The sequence below is a fragment of the Prosopis cineraria genome, unplaced genomic scaffold (genome assembly GCF_029017545.1).
Source record: "Prosopis cineraria cultivar Desert tree isolate PC_DT_omini unplaced genomic scaffold, ASM2901754v1 PC11, whole genome shotgun sequence".
NCBI lineage: Eukaryota > Viridiplantae > Streptophyta > Magnoliopsida > Fabales > Fabaceae > Prosopis > Prosopis cineraria.
The window spans coordinates 30326610-30349284 of NW_026555342.1; the positions used below are offsets into that span (position 1 = coordinate 30326610).

General features: G+C 30.1%; 1 long non-coding RNA gene across 2 annotated transcripts; it reads left to right on the forward strand.

Moving 5' to 3' along the window:
- The first annotated feature begins 1626 nt into the window (after positions 1–1626).
- On the forward strand, positions 1627–21757 carry LOC129287210 (uncharacterized). 2 transcript variants are annotated; one of them, XR_008587622.1, is made up of 3 exons: positions 1627–1851; positions 1961–2064; positions 21578–21757. It is a non-coding gene; the product is annotated as an uncharacterized LOC129287210 (long non-coding RNA). The 2 variants fall into 2 exon arrangements; XR_008587623.1 differs by lacking the exon at positions 21578–21757 and adding an exon at positions 8133–8793.
- Positions 21758–22675: the final 918 nt, after the last annotated feature.

The following is a 22675-nucleotide window of genomic DNA, read 5'->3' on the forward strand; positions in this document are numbered from 1 at the left end:
TGGGCCTACAAAATAGATTCAAAATGTATTAGGCCTTAGGTGCTAATTTTTCTTATATGAGGGACTTAGGTGCCATTCTCTGTTTTCTTTTACATAAGTCTCGTAAAAGTTGTTAAATAGAGGATAAACTTTTTCACTTATTGAAATTTTCGTAAATGTTATTCTAAAATGTATATTAACATACTTAAATTGTTTATAATAAAAAAATATGCATATATTCTAAATCAAAAGGACATAGAATAATGATGAATTTTGAAACTTAATTAGGAGTAATTTTCCCAAAACCAAAAGAATAAATCAGCATCTTCATTACAATGTGGTCAGAAAAATCATCTCCGTAAAAGGACATCGAATAAACTTTGAAAAATTTGGTTGTATTATAAATATAGGTGAACAAAACATGGTAGACGCGTTCATCACTTTTTCTATTGATATCCTATTGACTGAGACATGATGATATCAATAATCACAAGCATATATTGTTTACATGTGTACATGATTCTGCAATTACATTGCATTTAAACTTCATTATGCCTCATTCAACAAGGGTAGCTTGGAGAAGAACCGGATTCAGTATTCTTAAAAAAATAGAGGAATTAGAATGAAGTCAAGATGATACAGATCAACCCCTCTATTTGTGCCAAAGATCTCACCATTTTTGAAGTAATTGGAATTATATCTATTTCTATTTTAATTTAAGAGTTCTTATATGTTTTCACGCCCCTTCAAAATCCTGAAAAATGAATAAATTCCTTTTCTTAAAAATACATTTAAGTAGTGGATATTTATTAACGCACGATAAATATCTTAAGAATTAAACTTAACGATGCTTGATCCCCATTAGTAAATAGTAACCTTATCGCATCCTCAAATTTACATGTGGACATATTTAATTAGAGTTATTTCAAGTTAAAATATTCTTTCGTTCATTCATTAAATTGAGTGAATGTAATATGAATCAACTACCTGGCACAAGGCTACAGGACAGGACACCCAAATTAAGTACATTACAATACCTAGAAGATTTTTTATTCATATAAAAGGGGCAGTTTCGAAAGAGAGTAGAAGGAGAATTATATTGGAGAAAGGTTGAAGTACAACGGCAGTGAATTGAAATGTTTGATACGATACCGTTTCATTATCCATAAACTTAGCTTATGGTTCCTGATGAGAGAAGAGATATGTTATTAAAATGTGTGTGTGTGTTTATATATATATATATATATATATCTATTTAATAGATATAAAATTATTAAAATTATTAAAATTTTAGACAGAATTAATGTGTTTTAATATTTTTTTAATTGTGGTGAAATATGTTAGGAATGATTTATAAATAAGACCAAAATAATATATAAAAATGTTTAACTATAAATACATGAGTTAGGAATCAATATTTAATAATGATGATGGAAATGGGAGATGTTGTGGTTGGGAATACTCTATATAAATGGCCCTGATTGCAAGTTGAGGCACATTGCTATATATACACATTGGTCATTTCTTTTTCTTCTTCTTTTTGATAAGAAGTCAATAATACGAAAGGAAATTATAGCAATGTAAAAGAAAAGATAATAAAAGAAATAAAAGTTTTTTGAGCTAATAGCTGGACACCAACAAAGTAGGTATCTGCAGTTTCAAGGTGAGAGTTTATTATCATGTTGACTTCCTTAAAACCGCCCATGATTTTGCAAATATCTTCCTTGATAACACATCTCAAGTCCCTGCAAAGCGCAAAGTGATTCACCAGCTTCCCCACGGTGTTCAGCGTCCCGCTATTACAGATTCCATTTGATTCTACCGTTTTAATCCAGAGAAGCGCAGATCTGATGCATTCAAATATGAATGAAGGTCTGGCCACAGCTTTTCCCCTTCCTCCATTCTAGATTGATGAGAGATTCTAAGGCAAGGAAAATTTTGATCTGGAAAATAATTGAAGTCCTTGTTTTCTTTTTCTCAGATAAAATAATCCAGCCTTCCATCTGATGAAGATTACCAAGATTATCCAGATGATGATTGGCACGTATCGGATCTGAGAAAGGAACCAGATCTTGGAAATTCCAGGTACAGATTTTGTCCAGAAAAATTTTTGCATGTTGAAATTCTTTAATAATGACTGCAATTTTTGGTTTCCTTCCTTCATGCACTGCTTTATTACTTGAATCCCAGATTAGATTTAGAACGATGATGAAGTCTCCCACCGAATCTTCCTCAGAGCGATCAATGAGATCCTTAACAAAGTACTTAATTGATTATATAATATTAGGAGAAATGAGGCTATCTATTCTCAAGTTAAGACCCCACCAAACCAAATAGCTTTAGAAACAGGGCAGGAAAAGAAAAGATGAGGTATCGTTTCTCCTTCCTGGCATCCAAAGGCGCATCCATTTGTAGAAGACAAATGATGCTTGAATAGTACATCAGAGATTGGAATTGCTTCGTGTAGAAACTTCCAAAACAGCAAGCAATATTAATGTGGGAGTTTGAGCTTCCAAATACTTACCCAAGGGAACGTACAAGGGGGATGAGTGATCAAAGAGTCTTGCATGAGGTTCCTAAACCCGAATTTGGCTAGATAGGTGCCTGAGTTATGTCCAATCCAAATTAGCTTATCATTATAATTAACCTGGGAGATGTTGAGAGAGCTTATCGTAGATACTAGATTATGCAGGAAGTAAGCTCTTAAATTAGCCAAATTCCAAGAGATTGGTGCCCAGGGATTAGAAGAAACCTGTAGAAAATCTGAGACTCTCAAGTCTTCTTGAAAACCCGTACAATTAAAATCCCTTGGTTTTAATTCCCAGAAAGGACTGTTAATAGGAATATCATTCCCTCAACCAATTTGCCATCTCAGATTAGAAGGAATAATGTTTGCACAACTTAGAATTCCTTTCCAAATCCAAGCTAAGAGGTATTATAGGGCTGCCTGATTGCACATCTGGAGTTTAGATCAATGTATTTCCTTTTGAATGTAGAACTTGCCAATGAATCTGATGAGTTAACCAATCTCCATATCTGTTTTGCCAATAAACTATGATTAACAAGAAACATTTGCCTGAGACCAAGGCGCACCTGATTTGTTGGAACTTTTTCTTAATGAGTTAAATTATATACTTCCAAATTATAATATATTTTTTAAGGAGATTCAACATCTCCAAATATAAAACATTTTAACAAGAATAGAATTTTATTAATAATATTTTTTTAATATTATCATTTTCATATATTCTCTTTTCTTAATATTTTTTAACAAATGAAGTATTAAATGAAAAATATTTTTAAAAGTTTGTATTTATGTTTTGAAAAAGTATAATTATAAAGTATATTTAATACATTTTATTAATATGTATAATTTTATTTAAAAATGTTTTATAATTTAAGCAAAGGAAATATAAATTTGTCCCAAAAAAATTAATTTAATTATAAAATGATGCAAATGACTATAAGCAAGTAAGAATCTTTCGAAATGGTAAATGACAAATTGGTTTACTGCTGAGTAACAGTTTCCTCAACAGTACTTACATTAAATGCTTTCTAATTTAAGGTAAAAAATGATACTAACACCAACACAGCCTTACCTTAAACCCATGCACACTGGGCCCACGCAAATTGTTATTTCTTGTCGCCTCCTCCCTCAGTTACATTTTAAATTATATTTTTAAATTTGCTATGTCAATTAGAGGAGATTGAAATCACCTTCACTGGTCATGGGTCAGTCTCTTGTGCTGATCAGTTAGCAAAGTATGTACTTTTCCAAGGTTTGGCTTGCCTTTTTGTACTAAAAAAATTATATTTTTATAATTTAACTTGTTTAAGATTTATCTTTTTATTTTTAAATTTTATAATATTATGTCGACATATTTTTTATCTATTATATTATAAAATTAGTTATCATTTTTTATTTTAATTAAGAGAGACCAGCATTAATGATTTGAGATTATAAATGAAATCAAACTTGCTGGAGAGTTTTCACTCAACCACAAGACATTTAACAACAATCAATTCTAATTTTTTAAATAATTTATATATACACCGGTAACAAATTAAATATGATAATAAATTATGAAATAAAATATGTTGTTTAAGTTTTGATATGCACAAGTAACAAGTTATCATTTTTTTTGGCATATTCTTATCTAAAATTTAAGGGCAAAGATTACTTTCCTCGCTTTACTAAGAGCTAAGGGTGAACAAGCACTTCCAGACTTCCTTAAATAATAAGAGTCACTACCACTCATGTAAATTTTAATTACTTTTGAAATAATTTAAATAAAATAAATTGTTGGTCATATTTTTAGTATATACGGGCCGGGTAGCATATTCAAAAATAACTTATGTGAAAATAAAGGAAATTTTTATTTTTATTTTTAATATGTAATGATAACAGATAACAAAATTTAAAGTAAAACACATTGCTTATATAGTGTCGAAGAAAGGAACTCAATCAAAACATGTCTAAAAATTTTAATTTGCATAGATCTAATATATAGACTAAAATAAATATTGTATATATTTTAGCATAACTGATATAAAATTTTAAAATAAATTATTTTATATTTTCAGTTTTTGTTTAAATTAACTGGAATCACTAAAAAAATTAAAGTATATATAGTTGTTTTTCCTTGTCTTTTTTTAAAAAGAATTAATTAAAAATTTAACGTCCCCTCTTTTCCCCTCCATTATTCTTGAACAGTAAAATAATAATTTTAATTATCTTATCTAACCCTATCATCTTAGGGAAGGGGCACACACGTGCATCACTCACCCAACCAATACTTAACACACAACCCATATCTAGTTATGAAAAAAGAAAGAGTAAAGAGAAAAACCCCAGTCTTGTTTTCTTTTTTAATATAAGAGGAATAACTTCTTCTTTAATAATCAATTTCCTTGCTGTGTTTTTTTTTTTTGGTAAAAAGATAAAGAAATATAACCAATGCAAATGTAAAGCAAACTACTCATCAATTACCGGGAAACAGACAAACTACTCATCGTGGGAGGAATTTTAAGATAAAACCATATGTCAATTTGTCAATACAACAATGCCACAAATCCATAATATGCTCCAGTTGCCAATACAATAATATCACAATATGTAAGATTTAATGCTTTAAGATATTTTTAGACGCCAATTTTTATAACGAGTTAATGACTCAAATCGAGCCACTCTTTCATCTAGATTGTAGTCTAACCATTCGTTCCAAATATTAAAAGCATTGGTTAAAAGCTCGCAGAAAATTATCAATGCTTAAGCAGTGATGAACTTTGAATTAAACTGCCGTACATAATAAAATTACGAACGTTACTTCTTTTGATATATAAATATGATTAGCCAAAAAATATATGATAATACATTATTTTAGTTATAAGATGTTTAAGTGATATTACAATGCCTATTTGTAAATTATATACACATTATCATAAAATTTAAAAATAAAAACACGTATATATATATGATATAAATTATTATAAAATATTAATATATTTCCATGTCTTGTGCTGGGGAAATAATTGTGCACACAAACAGATGGTTAAACACAGACTCACCTAAAAGCAGCATTATAAAATATCAAAAAAAGATAGTCCAAACCTGTTAGAATGAAAAAATCAATTACGCACAAAAATCATTTAATAGAATTGACTCCACTAGCGTTTCGCATAAGTAAAGACTTGAAAAGGGAGAGACTTTGTGTGTGTTTGGATAACATTCCAACCTAAGTTGGGATGGTTTAACCTTAATTAGGATGTTAAAAGCCTAAAAATTCTTGTTTGAATTTAAAAAAAAAAAATAGTAGCTAAGGTTTGGGTCTGAACGGCCGATTTTAACAAAGCTGGCAACCTTGGCTTTTGTAACACTGCGTTGAGTCAAGTGGAAGATGTTGGGAAGCATTTCATGACTTCCCTCTTTTCATTATCTCCTACCCGATCCTCTCCTTGCTCTGCTTAACCTTCGAACCCTCAGGCTTCATTGTAATACCTTGACCTTGTTCTCCTTTGCTCTGCCTGATCTGACAAGAAATCGCTGCCGCTGCCACCCGATTTCGACCGTGTGTGTTGCTCGCGTTGTTTCTTGCTTGCCATCGTCCCTTCTTCCTACGTCGAGGGTGTCCTTGCTTTGAGAGTGTGGTCGCTGTCGTCCATTCTTCTGCTTAGTTAGGATGGTCCAAACCTTAGTTAGGATGTTAAAAGCCCAAAAATTCTATTTGGCAAGCGAAGGCTTGGGGAAACAAACAAGTAGAAAGGCTTGACATGATGGGTATTTATTCATTTCACAAGCAAAGATTTTTTTTCCAAGCTCCTTCTCCTTCCAAGTTCCAACTTTAGCTTCTTCGAGTTCGAACTTAGTCGCTGCTCTGTCTCATTGTCAAAGTTGTCTGGGTGGGCCGCCTGGTGTTGTTCTCTTGGTTGTTGAGGTCTACTTTTTTGCTGTTCTTCATCGTGGTGGTCTGTTTCTTTATCTTGGCCGTTGAGGTCTGCTGTTCTTTCTCGTTGTTCTGTTGTTCTCTGTTATGAATGGTTTCTCATTTTATGGTTTCTTTAATGTTGTTCTGTTGTTCTCGCTATCTACGGAATCACTCACTTTTTCTGTTAAAATCTTTGCTTGAGGTCGTGCTCTCAGTCCTCCCTCAGTTACTCGCGATCGTGCTCAGGTTCGCCCGGCCCCCTTATTTCTAGTATATTGTTCCTTACACTCTGCCTTGGTTAATTGATTTTTACTCTTGCTTCTTTTGTCTTCTATGTTCGTCCCCTTGATCTCCAGTATATTGTTCCTTTTTCTCCATTATGTTCTGGTTCATCTTCTAGACTTAGGACTTGACATCAGACTGACTCTACCTTACCTCTCTCTCTCTCTCTCTCTCTCTCTCTCTCCCCCCGCTTCCAACCAAAAACTTGTGGGCCCTCAATTTTCCACCCTTTACTCCCACTGCCTCTGACGGTGTGCGCGTTTGAGTCCGGTTTCGGTGCTGATCATAAAAAAAAAAAAAAAAAATCTGAACTATTTAAATTTTAATTTAAGTGGTTCAAATTTTTTTTAATTTTAATTTTAATTTTATAAAAATAAAATTAATAATTTTTTGATAAATATATTCATCATCAATTTGGATAGTACTAATTCAATTTAAAATTTTAAGTGATTTAATTTAATATTATAATTTTCATAAACTGATTATCTAGATGTACTTCAGACAAGACAAATTTAACATTAATTTTTTTAATAATTTTTTATTTTAATAAATATAAAATAAAAATAAAAACTTTAAATTTAGGCCTTGCAGATAAAAATTTAATGATGAATCTAAACTGTTTAGAGTACATCCAAATAGTTAATTTATAAAAATTATAACATTAAATTAAACCATCCAAATTTAATCAGTACTATCCAGAATGATGATGAATATATCCAAATTGATAATAAATATATTTATTAAAAAAATTTATAGATTTTATTTTTATAAAATTAAAATTAAAATTAAAATTAGAAAAATCTGGACTATCTAAATTAAAATCTGAATGGTCCAAATTTTTTTTTATGATGAGCACTGAAACGGGACTCGTGTTTACACTCCCCCTTTTCTCTGCTAATTAGGCTAGCCACATGAGAGAAGGTAAAGTAAAATCAAAACCCTATGGCCCAAACTTTAGAAAATCCTTACATCCATCAGTCAATTTCCTTAGGTGTTTCTCTTTAGCTCCAAAGGCGTAGAATTCACCAAGCCGAGAATGACTTGTTGATTGTTATTTTTAGTCATGTTGTGTAAATGTTTTCATTAGTTATGTTGTGTTATATTATTCATTTATTCTATAGAATATTATTTGTTTGTTTAATGATCTTCTGGACTCGGGAAAATGGATTTTAGAGGTAATTTTTTTAAAATAATTTTTGTTTGAATTTATTGCTAGCTTTAATTTCATTTTAATTACATATAGGCTTTTAAATAAGCTTGATATTCGTCTGGACTTTGGACTATAGAAAATAGATTTTAAATCTGAATCTTTAAAATAATTTTTATTAGGATTTACTTCTAACTTTAATTTTAATTTAATTGCATGTAGCCTATTTAGAGCCTACAATATATGAAGCTATTCAAATAAAAGCCCACACTCTTAACGCCGTTTCCCCCTACCCTTAGTTTTAGGTTGAAGCAAGAATTCGCTATCACATAATGGATGCAACCATTGCTTTGATACTCATATATGGGAGTGGCCATATCAATTTCCAAAGCCATCAGATTCATCTCTCCTTTGCGTGATGATTACCAACCTGCTGCTCGCGAAGATAGGCAGCTTGCTTCCTCTAATAAATAACCCCACTCTCTTTATTTTCTCGTTTAATTTGCGGTTGTGTTAGTCTGAAATCAAGCTTATTTTCTGCATTACAACAACAAAGTCTGTTGATAAACGTATTACGCTAACTACATATAAGAATTGTTTTTTTTTTTTGGTCTATTAATAGGACTACACAACATTTTAGACAACCATCACATTTGGACACCCAACAAGGGCAAGTTGTGTCAGTTATATGAATTTATTTTAATATTTATACACTACCAATATGACTGGCTAAATCTCTAATATTGGTTAAACGAATATGGTCATCTTAGTATTGTAAAAACAAGTTGAAATATTTAGAAGATGGATCATCAATTTGAGTTATCAAATAAGAGATCCAAAAAATTAGAGGGCTATCATTGTCAAGGGACAGTGTTAGATCCAAGAAGGGTTCAATGCTTTAGCGAGATTGAGACAATGGAAGTTATCTTAAAATTGAAACCTGAGTGCTGCTACCCCCTACATTATTCCCAGTAACTTCACTTTCCTTCAATGTCAGTTTTGTCAACAGTGACTAGCAAGGAGTGTGATTGGGAAATCTTGTTTGTATCATATAATCAATGTTACTTTGTGGCATGCACTCATCATCTTCTTCAACTTCCATTAATGTGGAGCCCTCATGCTTATGAATATGATTAACCCCTTGTCTTTTCAATAGCCACAACTCTCTCCTTTTTATTCCATGTCTCCTCTTCTTCACCTCCACCTCATGGCCATAACAACTATTGTAATGGCCAATAGAAGTATGGTGTTGGTTGAAATTCCAAACTTAATTGGACCATTTGACTAATGAACTTTTTTAACAAATGGAAGTAAAGACGCTAACCTTCGTGTCTCCATTTAACTCAGCCCCCTTACTATTATTCTCTAATCACACTCCCTTAACCTAAAATCTAACACCAGTCATAATACTATCACCCTCACATATGAAGATCTTCATTGTCACTTTGTGGAATTCTAAATGGCAAAGATCCAAATAACTGAGAACACACACTAGCCCAGCACTTTTCCCATTGATTGTGCCTTCCATGTTTATTTGCTTTGGCCTACTCCATCCTAATCATAATTGAAAAAGCTTGACTAGGATAGTTGAATGGATTTAATCCAAATTTACACAACCTTCAACATCTAAAAGTTCAATATTTGGGGCTTGAGACAAATTTGGTAATGTCTTCAGGCATCTTGATTACTTTACATTGATCAGCTTTAAATTTGGAAAATGCTGAAAAAAGGTTAGATAAATTAGATAACTAAATAATTTGATCATGAATTCCTCCCATGGCAGTTTAAAATATGAGATAACCATATATGGATTAGATAACTAATTATACTGTTTAACCATCTATGTAAAGATAGTGAAGCTAAAGATGTACATTATAAAATTCTTTGGTCACTTTTTGAGGCTTTATAGATATACCTAAAATTAAAGAGATTGTTAGAATCACACAAAAAACTTATCTGTAAATATAGGAAAAATGACACTTGATCTCCATTCCAAAATTGTTGGATATGACTACTAGCTAGGCATTTCAAATAACTAAGTCATTTAATCATGAAGTTAATTCTCTCGTCACAAAGAAAAATGAGATTTTGTAAGGGAAATCAATTAGAAAAAGTCCTGTAATCTTAAAATTATTTGAATATGATAAAGCAAACATTCATGCAATTTGAATTTGTTGAATATTTGATGTGTGAGATATCCAAAAGTTTTATGACGTTCTCAAAATCACAAAACACAGTGCTATTAATTTGTAGAAAAAACAAGTGATAATACATACCTATTCTCCATCCCAAAGTTGTTCGAGATGTCTGCTAGGCATTTGAAGTTGTACAAGTTTTTCAGCACATAATCTTAATGGCACATATGATAGAGGACATTCTTGCCAACTTAAAAACCATAGTTCCTTTTGAAAAATAATCCATATTTTCACCAATATTCATCTCTAAAGGTTTCTTCCCATCAAACTTGTAGATATTAAGGCATATTAAATTATACATCTTTTGTAATTCAATAGCCCTCAATGTCCTCTCTTCTATCTTGCTCATGTCTAATTACATGCATCGAATGCCCTTATTCCCCTGAAAAACAAAGTCAACAGGCAAAAATACACAATTATTGCATAAAAAATGAATAAAACCACAAAAAACAATCAAATATACTTGCCTTTTAAATTATATCCAAATCAATAATGCTATTGTACCATTTATTTAAACATTCTTTCATTAATTCATGTTTTCTTGATAATAAATGAATTCCTAAATTACACAATGTATCATTAGTTATTTAAATCTAGAAAGTTTTTATTATAGAAGTAAATCTAATTAAAAAATAAAAACATAAAGACAAAATAGAAGACATGAAAATCTAATCATTTTTATCTAATTCATGTATGATTATAAGCATTGAATTGCCTCGGGACCTTAGTGAGCAAATCATGGAAGGAAATGATTAATATGTAAAAAGTGATCAAATAACTATTAGAACAATTAATTAAATATCTTACTTTTGGTAAAATCTAAATGAATCCTCATTTAATTTTTTTTGTTTATGTAATCTAATTAAAAAATTTAAGACATACAAAATTAAGTAACTTCAAGATTCAAGATAAGAATATTAAGACCAGAGATTTAAATTAAATGAATATGTACATAACTTAAGGCAAATACCGAAACATGTCAAGAAAATAAAAAAAAAATTCTAAGAGCATAAAGAAAGATAAAAGAATAAATTATTACCTTATGATGGTCAAAAAAAATAACAACTATCCTCTTCCCTCCACAGTCAAGCTAGCATTCTATCTAGAAATTGTTCTCTAAAAATTTCAAGACCCATTATCATGATGAGATTATGCATCTCAATACAACCACATCTATCAACTGAAATGAGGGATCTATCTTCAAGAACACCAACCAAAAGTTGTGCAAAAGATTTGTATAAGCATCTGATGCAATCAAGAGATATCCTCCTTCCCTCATTCAACAAAAATGTGAGGTCAAGAAATAGTTCCTTTTGGTTGTGGTTTACTCCATAAAAACTCAATTTCAACAGATTGAAAATATGAATGTCAAGTTTTGACTTAGCATTTCAAAAGCAGCTGCTCACTCTTCTCTTCTAGAACCAAAGAAATAATAACCCAAGCTTTTTAGAGCTAAAGGATTTCCTTGACAGAAATCCACTACACATTTTGATAATTCTAAATAGCTTTTTGATGGCTTATTTTACTTGAAATCTTTCAAAGCAAAGAGTTTAAGAGCATCCTGAGAATCCAATTTTGAAACTTGATATATTTTAGTACCAGCAGACTTAAGCACATTCTTGTCTCTTGATGTGATCATAATTCTACTACCTTCCCCTAATTGACTACTTACTTTAATCAAATTATTAATTTTGAACTAGTTGTCCATGTCATCAAGTATCATAAGAACTTTTTTCTACTGGAGCATGTTGATATGCTTATATTTTAGCTATTCTCTGGCAATATCCATAGAGGAAAAAGCATCAAAATTTTCTTCCAGATGGAGAGACACAACTTCAGTTACTAAAGATTTTATTGTTTCAACTTCAACAATCTCTTCTCTTGCTAATAATGAATATGACTCATTGAGTGTTTCTAAAGGACTTGTTGGCATTGCTCATCATATTAAGAATATAGAGAAACTTCTAAATAAGGCCCCATTGTTGGAATATGGGGTATGGGTGGTGTGTAGGAAAGATTGCTCTTGCCAAAGTTGTGTCTCTCCATTTCGAATAAAAATTTAAAACTTTTTGCTTTGTTGATATTGCTAGAGAACAACTAAAATATAAGCATATCAACATGATCTAACATAGAAAAGTTCTTATGATTCTTGATGATTCATGGACAACTGGTTCAAAATTGATAATTTGATCAAAGTAAGTAATCGATTAGGGATAGGTAATAGAATTATGATCACATCAAGAGACGAGCATGTCCTTAAGTTTGTTGGTGTCAAAATATATCAAGTTCCAAAATTGGATTCCCGTGATGCTCTTAAACTATTTGCTTTAAAAGCTTTCAAGCAAAATGAGCCATCAAAAAGCTATTTAGAGTTATTAAAACATGTAGTGGATGTTTGTCAAGGAAATCCCTTAGCTCTAAAAAGCTTGCATTATTATTTTTATTTTTGGTTCTAGAAGAGAAGAGTGGGAAGCTACTTTTGAAATGCTAAGTCAAAATCATGACATTGATATTTTCAATTCGTTGAAATTGAGTTTTGACGAACTAAAGCACAACCAAAAGGAACTATTTCTTGACCTCACATTTTTGTTGAGTGAGGGAATGAGGATTTCTCTCAATTGTATCAGATGCTTATATGGCTCTTCTACATAGGTTTTGGTTAGTGTTCTTGAAGATAAGTCCCTCATTTTAGTTGATAGATGTAGTTGTATTGAGATGCATAATCTCATCATGATAATGGGTCTTGAAATTTTTGGAGAATAATTTCTAAATAGAATACCAACTCGACTATGGAGGGATGAGGATATTTGTTATTTTTTTCAACCATCACAAGGTAATATTTATTCTTTTATCTTTCTTTACGCTCTTAAATTTTATTATTTCCTGGAAATGTTTTCGCATTTGCCTTAAGTTATATACATATTCATTTAATTTAATCCTTTGGTAAGTCTTAATATTCTTATATTGAATCGTGAAGTTACTCAATTTTATATGTCTTAAATTTTTTAATTAAATTACATAAACAAAACAAATTAAATAAGGATTTATTTAGATTTATCCAAAAGTAATATATTTAATTAATTGTCCTAATAGTTATTTGATCACTTTTTACATATTAATCATTTCCTTGCATGATTTGCTCACTACAGTACTAAGGCATTTCAATGCCTATCATCAGACATGAACTAGATAAAAATGATTAGATTTTCATGTCTTCTATTTTGTCATTATGTTTTGATTTTTTTAATTAGATTTACTTCTTTGAGAAAACCTTTCTAGATTTAAATAACTAATGCTACCTTGTGCGATTTAGGAATTCATTTATTATCAAAAAAACATGAATTGATGAAAGAATGTTTAAGTAAATGATACAATAGGATTATTGGTTTGGACATAATTTAAAAGACAAGTATATTTGATTTTTTTTTTGTGGTTCTATTCATTTTTTATGCAATAATTGTGTGTTTTTCCCTATTAGTTTTTTTTAAGGGGAATGTGGGCATTCGATGCATGTCATTGGACATGAGCAAGATAGAAGAGAAGACATTGAGCGTTATTAAATTACAAAAGATGTATACTTTAATACGCCTTAATATTTACAAGTCTAATGCGAAGAAACCTCTAGAGATGAATATTGGTGAAAATATGGATTATCTTTTGAAGGAACTCAGGTTTTTAAGTTGGCAAGAATGTCCTCTATCATATGTTCCATTAAAATTCTGTGCTGACAACTTTGGGATGGAGATCAAGTATGTATTATCAATTTTTTTTTCTACAAATTAATAGCACTATGTTTTGTAATTTTTGGAACTCATCAAACTTTTAGATATCTCACGCATCAAATATTCAACAAATTCAAATTGCATGAATGTTTTCTTTATCATCTTCAAATAATTTTAATATTACAAGACTTTTTCTAACTAATTTCCCTTACAAAATATCATTTTTCTTTGTGACGAGGGAATTAACGTCATGATTAAATGACTTAGTTATTTGAAATGCCTAGCTAATAGTCATATCTAACAATTTTGGAATGGAGATCATGTATCATTTTTTCTATATTTACATATAAGTTTTTTATGTAATTGTACCAACCTCTTTAATTTTAGGTATATATATCAAGCCTCAAAAAGTGACAAAAGAATTTTATAATGTACATCTTCACTTCACTGTCTTTACATAGATGGTTAAATATCATAATTAATTATCCAAATCTATATATAATTATCTCAAATTTTAAACTATCATGGATGGAATTCATGATAAAATTATTTAATTATCTAATTTATCTAACATTTTTTTCAGCATTTTTCAAATTTAAAGCTAACCAATATAAAGCACTCAAGATGTCTCAAGACACTTCCAAATCTATCTCAAGCCCCAAATATTGAACTTTTAGATGTTGAAGGCTGTGTAAATTTGGATCAAATCCATTTTTCAATTTTCCTTATAATGACCCTAAAAATAAAAAAATAAAAATACTATTTAATTAGTAACATATTTCAAATTTTTTTATAAATTTTGGAATAAATTTAAAAAGAGATTGGTGGTCTAGTGGTTTAATGACTCTGAAATCAAAGTAAATTAAAATTTATAATTAGATATTTATATGTTTATTTTTTTTATTTTGCATTGATTGATAAGGTGGATTGATAGCTCAATAGTAATTATTGTTAATTTGTATCTTAAGATTCGGTGTTTGATTTCCTCTAAAATACATCTTTATTTTCTTTTTTGCCCCCAAGACCATCATAATATTTTTCCCCTTTTCAATTCAATTTGTGTTTTTTTGGGGGTTCCGGGGGGAAGAGAGCAAGAGAGGTTAGGAGAATCTAGAAGATTCGACCCCTTTGTCTGTTGTCATCTTCCTCCCTCTGTTGTCCTATTCACCGGCACCAGCGCGTGCATCTGCCATGATTTGTCATGACTGGAGGTTTGAATTGTGAGTTCCTTCTCTTCCTGCCTTGCCATTGCCTTATTCGTCCTGCTCTGCATTGTCAAAACCACTTCACCTCTTTGGATGGTCGTTGCTGATCTAGTTTGAGAGAGCTTGAGACCCATCTCTTTGTTTCGTGCTTCATGATGTCTTCCCTTTTTCCTCCCCTGCATATTCTGCATTATTAGGTTCATTTTCTCCTTACTTTATTGTGATTGGTTTAGTGCAAGGAGTTTTAAATCCTCCTCTTCAGTGTTGGATTTATGTGTGTTTAAGTCGATGAGATTGTCAAATTTTCCTTTATTCTTTTTTCTGTTGCCGTAAGTGTGTTTAAGTTGAGAGGGGAGTTAAATAACTTTTTACAGTAGAGGAAAGGATTTTATGCTATGTTTGTATATACATGGATTTGGATTTGAATTTGGATTTGGGCCAAATTCATTATTTGAGTAATTAAAAATGTATGGATTTGGAAACCCTAAACCCTAAATCCAAATCTAAATTCAAGTTCTACTTCAATCTTTTTGTTGTTTGAAATCCTTTCGAAATCCATATTATTTCAAATCTTAACTTAATCTCTTTTTTAATTTGACCTAAATTTACAAAAGCTTGATCAACTTGCTAACAGTAACTAGACTAAATTGCCAAAGTTAACAGAAACAAGCTACCACTGTTGACCAGTACAAGACAGCCGATTTTCACTAAGACTAACCTGAGGGCAATGATGGTGACTGGACGATCAAATTCTACTGGGACCAGACCGACAGCAACGATAGGGATTGGACCAGTCCCTATCGTCATCATCGGTTCGATCCTAGTAGAAGTTAGCTGTCTGGTCCTTAAGGAAGTCAAGCATCCCATCTCGGTCATCACTAGTACCACAATCCTAATCGGCTTTGACTGTCTGATTCCGGTGGAAGTTGACCTTTTGGATTGTTGACTTTGACTAGTCTTCCAAATTTCTTTTAAATTCAAATAAATAATTTAATTTTTGAATTTTTAGATCTAAACAAAAGATTTTAATATTGCAATTTGAATTTTTTTTAAATAATGTAAACAAAGAATTTAGAATCTATGAATTTCAAATATGAGATTTCAAATATGAAATTTTAAACTCAAATTCTCAATTTAAATCCATTCATCCAAACGCAACCTTACATAAGCTACTGGGTTAGATAAATGTCGAGTATGCTAGCTGATGAAAGGCTTGAGTTTTATTTAAAAAGAAAAGAAAAGAAAAGAGAATATGATTATATATAGTATAAATTGCAAATTGTATTGTGATTGGAAGCCATATTGTGAGATGTTAAAAGGACAAATGACATGACAACTATGGATGATTAATGACAGGCGTACATGCAGCAAAGAAGTATATGTAGAATTAAGATAAATATTATTTTAATAGATGTTAGTGAAATTTAGAATATCCCAAATGCAATTAAACATTGAGTACAGTTCTGAAATTTTATCTTTATTTTATCTCTATTGATAATTATTTATTTTATTTTCTTAAATTTTATTTTTGGGATGTTATTCACTAGGAACCATGTTTTTGGTCTCAAATGATACAACTCAATCTATATCTCAAGGTGTTCATTGAGGCGATTTATCGCTGAAATAAGATGCAAGAATTATTTCAAGAAAAATCTCAACTCGATGTAAATTTAGACTTATGTATTTTTCTATAGCCTGGTCCTAAATGCTTCACATAGACTATGGCAAGAACTATATTTTCTATAAGATTGTATATTTGTTGGTGAGGAGCGGAGTTTCCTTTATTGAATTATTGCCATTCTTTGTTGTTGAAAAATTTTGAGAAGCCTTAATCATAGAAGAGCATATGTTGAAATTCTTCTTCACAAGAAATTTAATGCTTGGCTTATACGAAAAAATATTAAAGACATTATATTTTATTTTGCAATATCAATGTCCAATGCAAAAGGAATATGAGTTTTGTACATATATTCCATGCCGGTCATGTCTTATTTTTGGGGGGTGATAGTCCTTGTCAAGCTTGTTCATTTATAACTAGAATAGAGTGGGCCAAAGTAGATAAACAGAGGAGGCACAATCAATGGGAAAAGTTAAGGGCCAGTGTGTGTTCTCAATTATTTGGATCTTTGCCATTTAAAACTCCACAAAGTGACAATGAAAATATTTATATGTGAGGACGATAGCATTATCATCGGTGTTAGATTTCAGGTTAAGGGAGTGGGATTGGAGAATAATAGTGAGAGGGTTGAGTTAAAAATGGAGACACAAAGGTTAGCGTCTTTACTTCCATTTGTTGAAAAAGTTTGTTGGTCAAATGGTCCAATTGAGTTTGGAAATTTCAACCAACACCATACTACTATAGGCCGTTACAATAGTCATTATGGCTATGAGATGGAGGTGAAGAAGAGGAGACATGGAATAAAAAGGAGAGAGTTGTGGCCATTGAGAAGACAAGGGGTTAATCATGTTCATAAGCACGAGGGCTCCACATTAATGGAAGTTGAAGAAGATGATGAGTGCATGCCACAAAGTAACATTGATTATATGATACAAACAAGATTTCCCAATCACAGTCCTTGCTAGTCACTGTTGACAAAACTGACATTGAAGGAAAGTGAAGTTACTGGGAATAATGTAAGGGGTAGCAGCACTCAGGTTTCAATTTTGACATCACTTTCATTGTCTCAATCTTGCCAAAGGACTCAACCCCTCTTGGGTCTAACACTCTCTCTTGACAATGATAGCCCTTTAATTCTTTGGATCTCTTATTTGATAACTCAAATTGATGATCCATCTTTTAAATATTTCAACTTGTTTTTACAGTACTGAAATGATTATATTTGTTTAACCAATATTAGAGATATCCTACAAACAGACCAAAAAAACAATTCTTATATGTAGTTAGCATAATACGTTTATCAACATACTTTGTTGTTGTAATGCAGAAAATAAGCTTGCATACAAATAAGTGTCAAATAAGCTTATTTGATGGCTAAATAACCATCAAATAAAGGGTACCTCTATAAATGATGGCTCCATATATGAACTTTAATAACCATCATATATGGGGTAAAATAATTGTCAAATATTCTCATTTTTATAGTAATGTCCCAAGCTCAGCATGGTTTCTCCCAAAAATGCGAACATATGTATATGTTGGTATAACAGCTATTTTGTTTCAAGAACCATATATTGTGAAGAGGAGTTGAGATATATGACTTCCTTTCGAGATTGTACAGTGTAGGGTTGAAATTGTACCCGCCCTATTTATACATGTATATGTTGGGTTGAGCTAAAGGTGCTCTCCTATGTGTCAGGGAATTGGAATGATATTCTCTCCAAATGTGCTGGGATGATGAGAAGGTGATGATCTCTCCCACAATTTGGATTGAGAAGTCATGCCTATCCTGGATGCAATAGACGTGGTGTTTGAGGAACTTGTGTCTCCCCAATGTATGCCTTGTATGGATTGCGGTAGTGAGATTTCCTTACACATGGATGGTGCAAAAATTTTTATAAATTAATTATTCAGATATACCTTAAACAATGTAAATTTTAATATATGCATTTTTAAATTTTTTTGAAAAAAAGTTATAATATAAAATTTTTAAATATGCACTGCTTAGAATAATTGGGTTAGTTTTCACTTTAAAAATTATATTACCCATTAAAATATTTTTTAATATACTTGATTAATTTTTATTTGAATTTTTTGATAAAAATAATTACTCTTATATTTATTTTTATAATTATTTCACAATATAGAATATCGGTAATGATAACTAATTCATGGGCCTAAAAAATGTAAAACTTTAATCTCTTAAAAAAATTATTAATTATATACCCTCATTATATATCATATACAATTTCCAAGTAATATTTTTCTTTCTAATATTTGTTCAGTTTATTTTCTTGCATGTGACTCTGAGGCTCTTATCCGCTTCCCTTTTTCTCCAGGACATTGTGGACCCTCCTGTACCGGTTTTATTTCCTTTTATTTTTTTATCCATGAAATTGTCTTTTCTTTCAAAACCAATTCTTTAGTGTCTTGTGAGAAGCATGTCTCTCTTATCTTAAAATAGACGCCCACATGTCATGTTGTCATTGCACATGGTTCACATCTCTAAATATTGTTGTGAATGTAGTATTATAATAATAACAGACACCTAGGAAGAAAAGCATGAGAAAGTGGAAAGTAGTGTTTTTTTTTTGAAAAATTATATCTAAGTCCCACTTTAGAGAATTTATTATTAAAAAATCTTATAAAATTCACAAAAAACTTTTAAATTTAAAATTTTGTACATTTACAATTGAACAATAGGCATTTACAATTGGACAATGACAAAGAAAAATTACAACTTGTAGTAGTGAGTTATAAATGCATGTTACCTAATTAAATGCCATTTGTTTAGCTATAAATGTACAGAATTTAAAGCTTGAGAGTATTTTGTGAATTTTGTGAAATTTTTTAATAATAAATTCTCTTTTAAGAGACTTAAGTGTAATTTTTCTTTTTTTTTTTCCTTTTAACCTTGAGAAAGTAGTAGCTTAGAGATGAGAATATAATTTAACTTAATTTGTTGGGAAACAATAAATGCCCACTCTGAAATACTGGTGTAGATGGCTCACTTCATGCTTTTAGGGTGAATGGCTTTTGTGGTCTCACAGGGGAAATCTTTCATCCATCTCGTAAATTGGAGCTATTCTCATTTTCAACTTTTCAGAAATCATCTCCATATTTTTGCTCAAAAAAAAAAAAATAAGAAATCATCTCCATATATTCATCTCCAAATCCAACATTTTCTACTAAAGCTCACAACCTTCACTCTTCCCTCTCACATGCCAAACGTCTAGTATGATTCTCGGTATTTTGTAGGGACAGATCATATAGGAAATTAATGGTGGTTCATCTTTTTCAGTGGTCAATTTTTGGCCTAATGGCAACTTAATGTGGATCAGATATGTGGGAAGAGCAATAAGCTTCAGGGTTCATTAATGTTTTCATGCATTTGGAAATATTTTCCTTTCAAAAAAATCAAAATGTCAATGGTATGTTTACACCATGTCTTGTATTATTATTATTATTATTATTATTATTATTATTACTAAATACTGATATATATGTGCCAATTAATCTTGCGTGTAGGTGTATATATAAATATTTATATTAATTGTAGAATTTGTTTGCTTACCATGTCACATGGGGTGGTTGCTGAGGTTGGCTGGGAGTTTTAAATTTTTGTCACTTCCCTTCTCTCCCATCTCGTGCCTGATTGCCAAAACTAGGGTTTAGCCTCACACATGATTAACGACGGCTTGTGTGTAGAACAAAGGGATAGTATATTTATTGCACTACTTTATAAACCTGTAATTATTTTGACTAATTAAAGGGCTACTTTGACGGGAGAATGACATAGAGGTACTAAGTCTCAAGTGCCAATTTATAAGAATTTACAAGTTCGGCTTTCAATTTTACAATTTCATTATAATGAATTTACAACTTGCATTCTAAATTTTAAAAGAGAAAAAATTTGTTTATTTTTCAACCATCTTAAAATTTAAAAAATAAGTTATAAATTTATTACAATAAAATTGCAAAATTAAGAGCCGAACTTGCAAATTCTTGAAAGTTGGTACTTGAGATCTAAGTATAATTAATTAATTCTTTTGAAACCTCTCTATCATTCTCCCCACTTTAACTACAACTTGGTCCGAAGAAAAACCATGGGATACGTACATCATATAATATCGTTGGTCAAAAAAATGTACGTCATATAATATCTAAATCTGATAAGACACTACTGTGTATATATAATACCCCTTATATTACTACAACAGAACTAACATATTTTTCTCAAAATTATTCTGAGAGAAAATATAAAAAATCATGAGAGAAAAGAGATTTCTCTCAAATTTTTTATCGAAAGTTAAATAAGTAAAAATTTGAAAAATAAAGCTTTCTCTTGAAATTTTCTAAGAGAAATAATTTATTAAATTTTATTTTCTCACATCCCTTCTCTCAAAATTATTCCGTGAGAAAATAATAAAAAAATCATATTTATGTCATTGGTTCCACTTTTAATGCCTGCCTTATAATCAGTTGATGAGTTACAATCAATTTGATGTTTTAAATTAATAAATTAAATATATATTATTAAAATATACACTTTTATAAAGTTTATATTATTTTATTTTAAAAACTTAATTTTCATAGTATATTTTTAAATGATTTTAATTTATTTTGAGCTTAAAAAATAATTGACAAAGTTTTATTTTTAATATTTTAATTGATAATTTTATATTATTCAATTTAACATGACTTTAAATTATATTATATTAATAATGTTTTCTATCATACTACTTCATAAGGGAAAAAAAAAAACTACTACAAAAGCATTCTGAACAAACCATAGATGGAAGGACGTAAGTAACCTTAAAAGGTAATAAATTGAATTGCATGATTTGGAGAGGCACATGTAACCTCAAAAGGTAATTATTTTGACTAATTATATTATATGCGAGTCTAGCTTGATTTGTGACTTTGTCATACTAATTATTGGTTTTAGGTTCTTGTACTTGTGTCGATGATTACTATGTGCATCCACTTGGTTGTTTCATGTAGATCTAAGCTGACCAGGTTCAATTTGGAGCAACCTGAACCATGGCAAGGGATGGTAGGTAACATAATATGAACTGACCCACATGTGACTTGTGATAAGGCACTGATGATGTGGACATTAGATAATTATTTTTAAATATATATATATTTAGTGAGGAATTGATCCCTCACTATTTCATTGTTAAATTTAGCAAGGTTGTTTTTTGCTAATGAAATTAGCGAGGGACCAAATTCCTCGCTAAATTTCATTTAGCAAGGGATATATGAGTCCCTCACAAAATCAATTTTTTCTAGAAGTAAAAGATGTTATTTCTTGACATAGCAAAACATTTACCGATGTTAGAATAATACTTTTTAATTAAATAAAATTTATTTCTCTTCTGTATATGATCAAAAAGGTTTTTGTTTAACATTATAATACATAGATATGATTTGGATCGGATAAATATTTTTTTTTAGTGAGGACAAGTGAAATTATTTATAATCTTAAGGCCCAACTTAAATTTCCTCAACAGACGTGTGGTAGTCGATCATTGATGCTCATATATGCTGCTTGCCACCAAAAACTTTTTATTATTGAAAAAAATTAATCTATATGTCCTTTTATTTTTTCTTAAAATTTTGAATTGGAATTAATCAGGCCCTTATAATTAGATCAATTAAATATGTTAGTTCTTGAAAAGTTAAAACTATTAATAAATGATTAACTAATTTTCAAAAAAAAAATACTTTTAAAATATATAGAAAAATTAATTTAATACTTTTAACCAAAAAAGCAGGAAAAAATTAATTTAATACACTATTTACATTTTTATTACTTTTTATAAAATTTCTATGCATATAAAAGTTATTTAGAAAGCATAATCTAAGTATATAAATTTTGAGTTATAAAAATCATGCAATTAATTCTTAATTTATGTAATCTTTTAATAAAAATATAAAAGTTCTTAAATTTATTTTTTGAAAGAAAAAATTCAAGAATTTTAATATTTAGGAACTAACATATTTAATTGATTAAATTATACTCCCTCCGTGTCTATATATAAGGGTTTTTTAACTAAATTTTGCATACCAATGAAAATTTACTATTTAGTTAAAAAC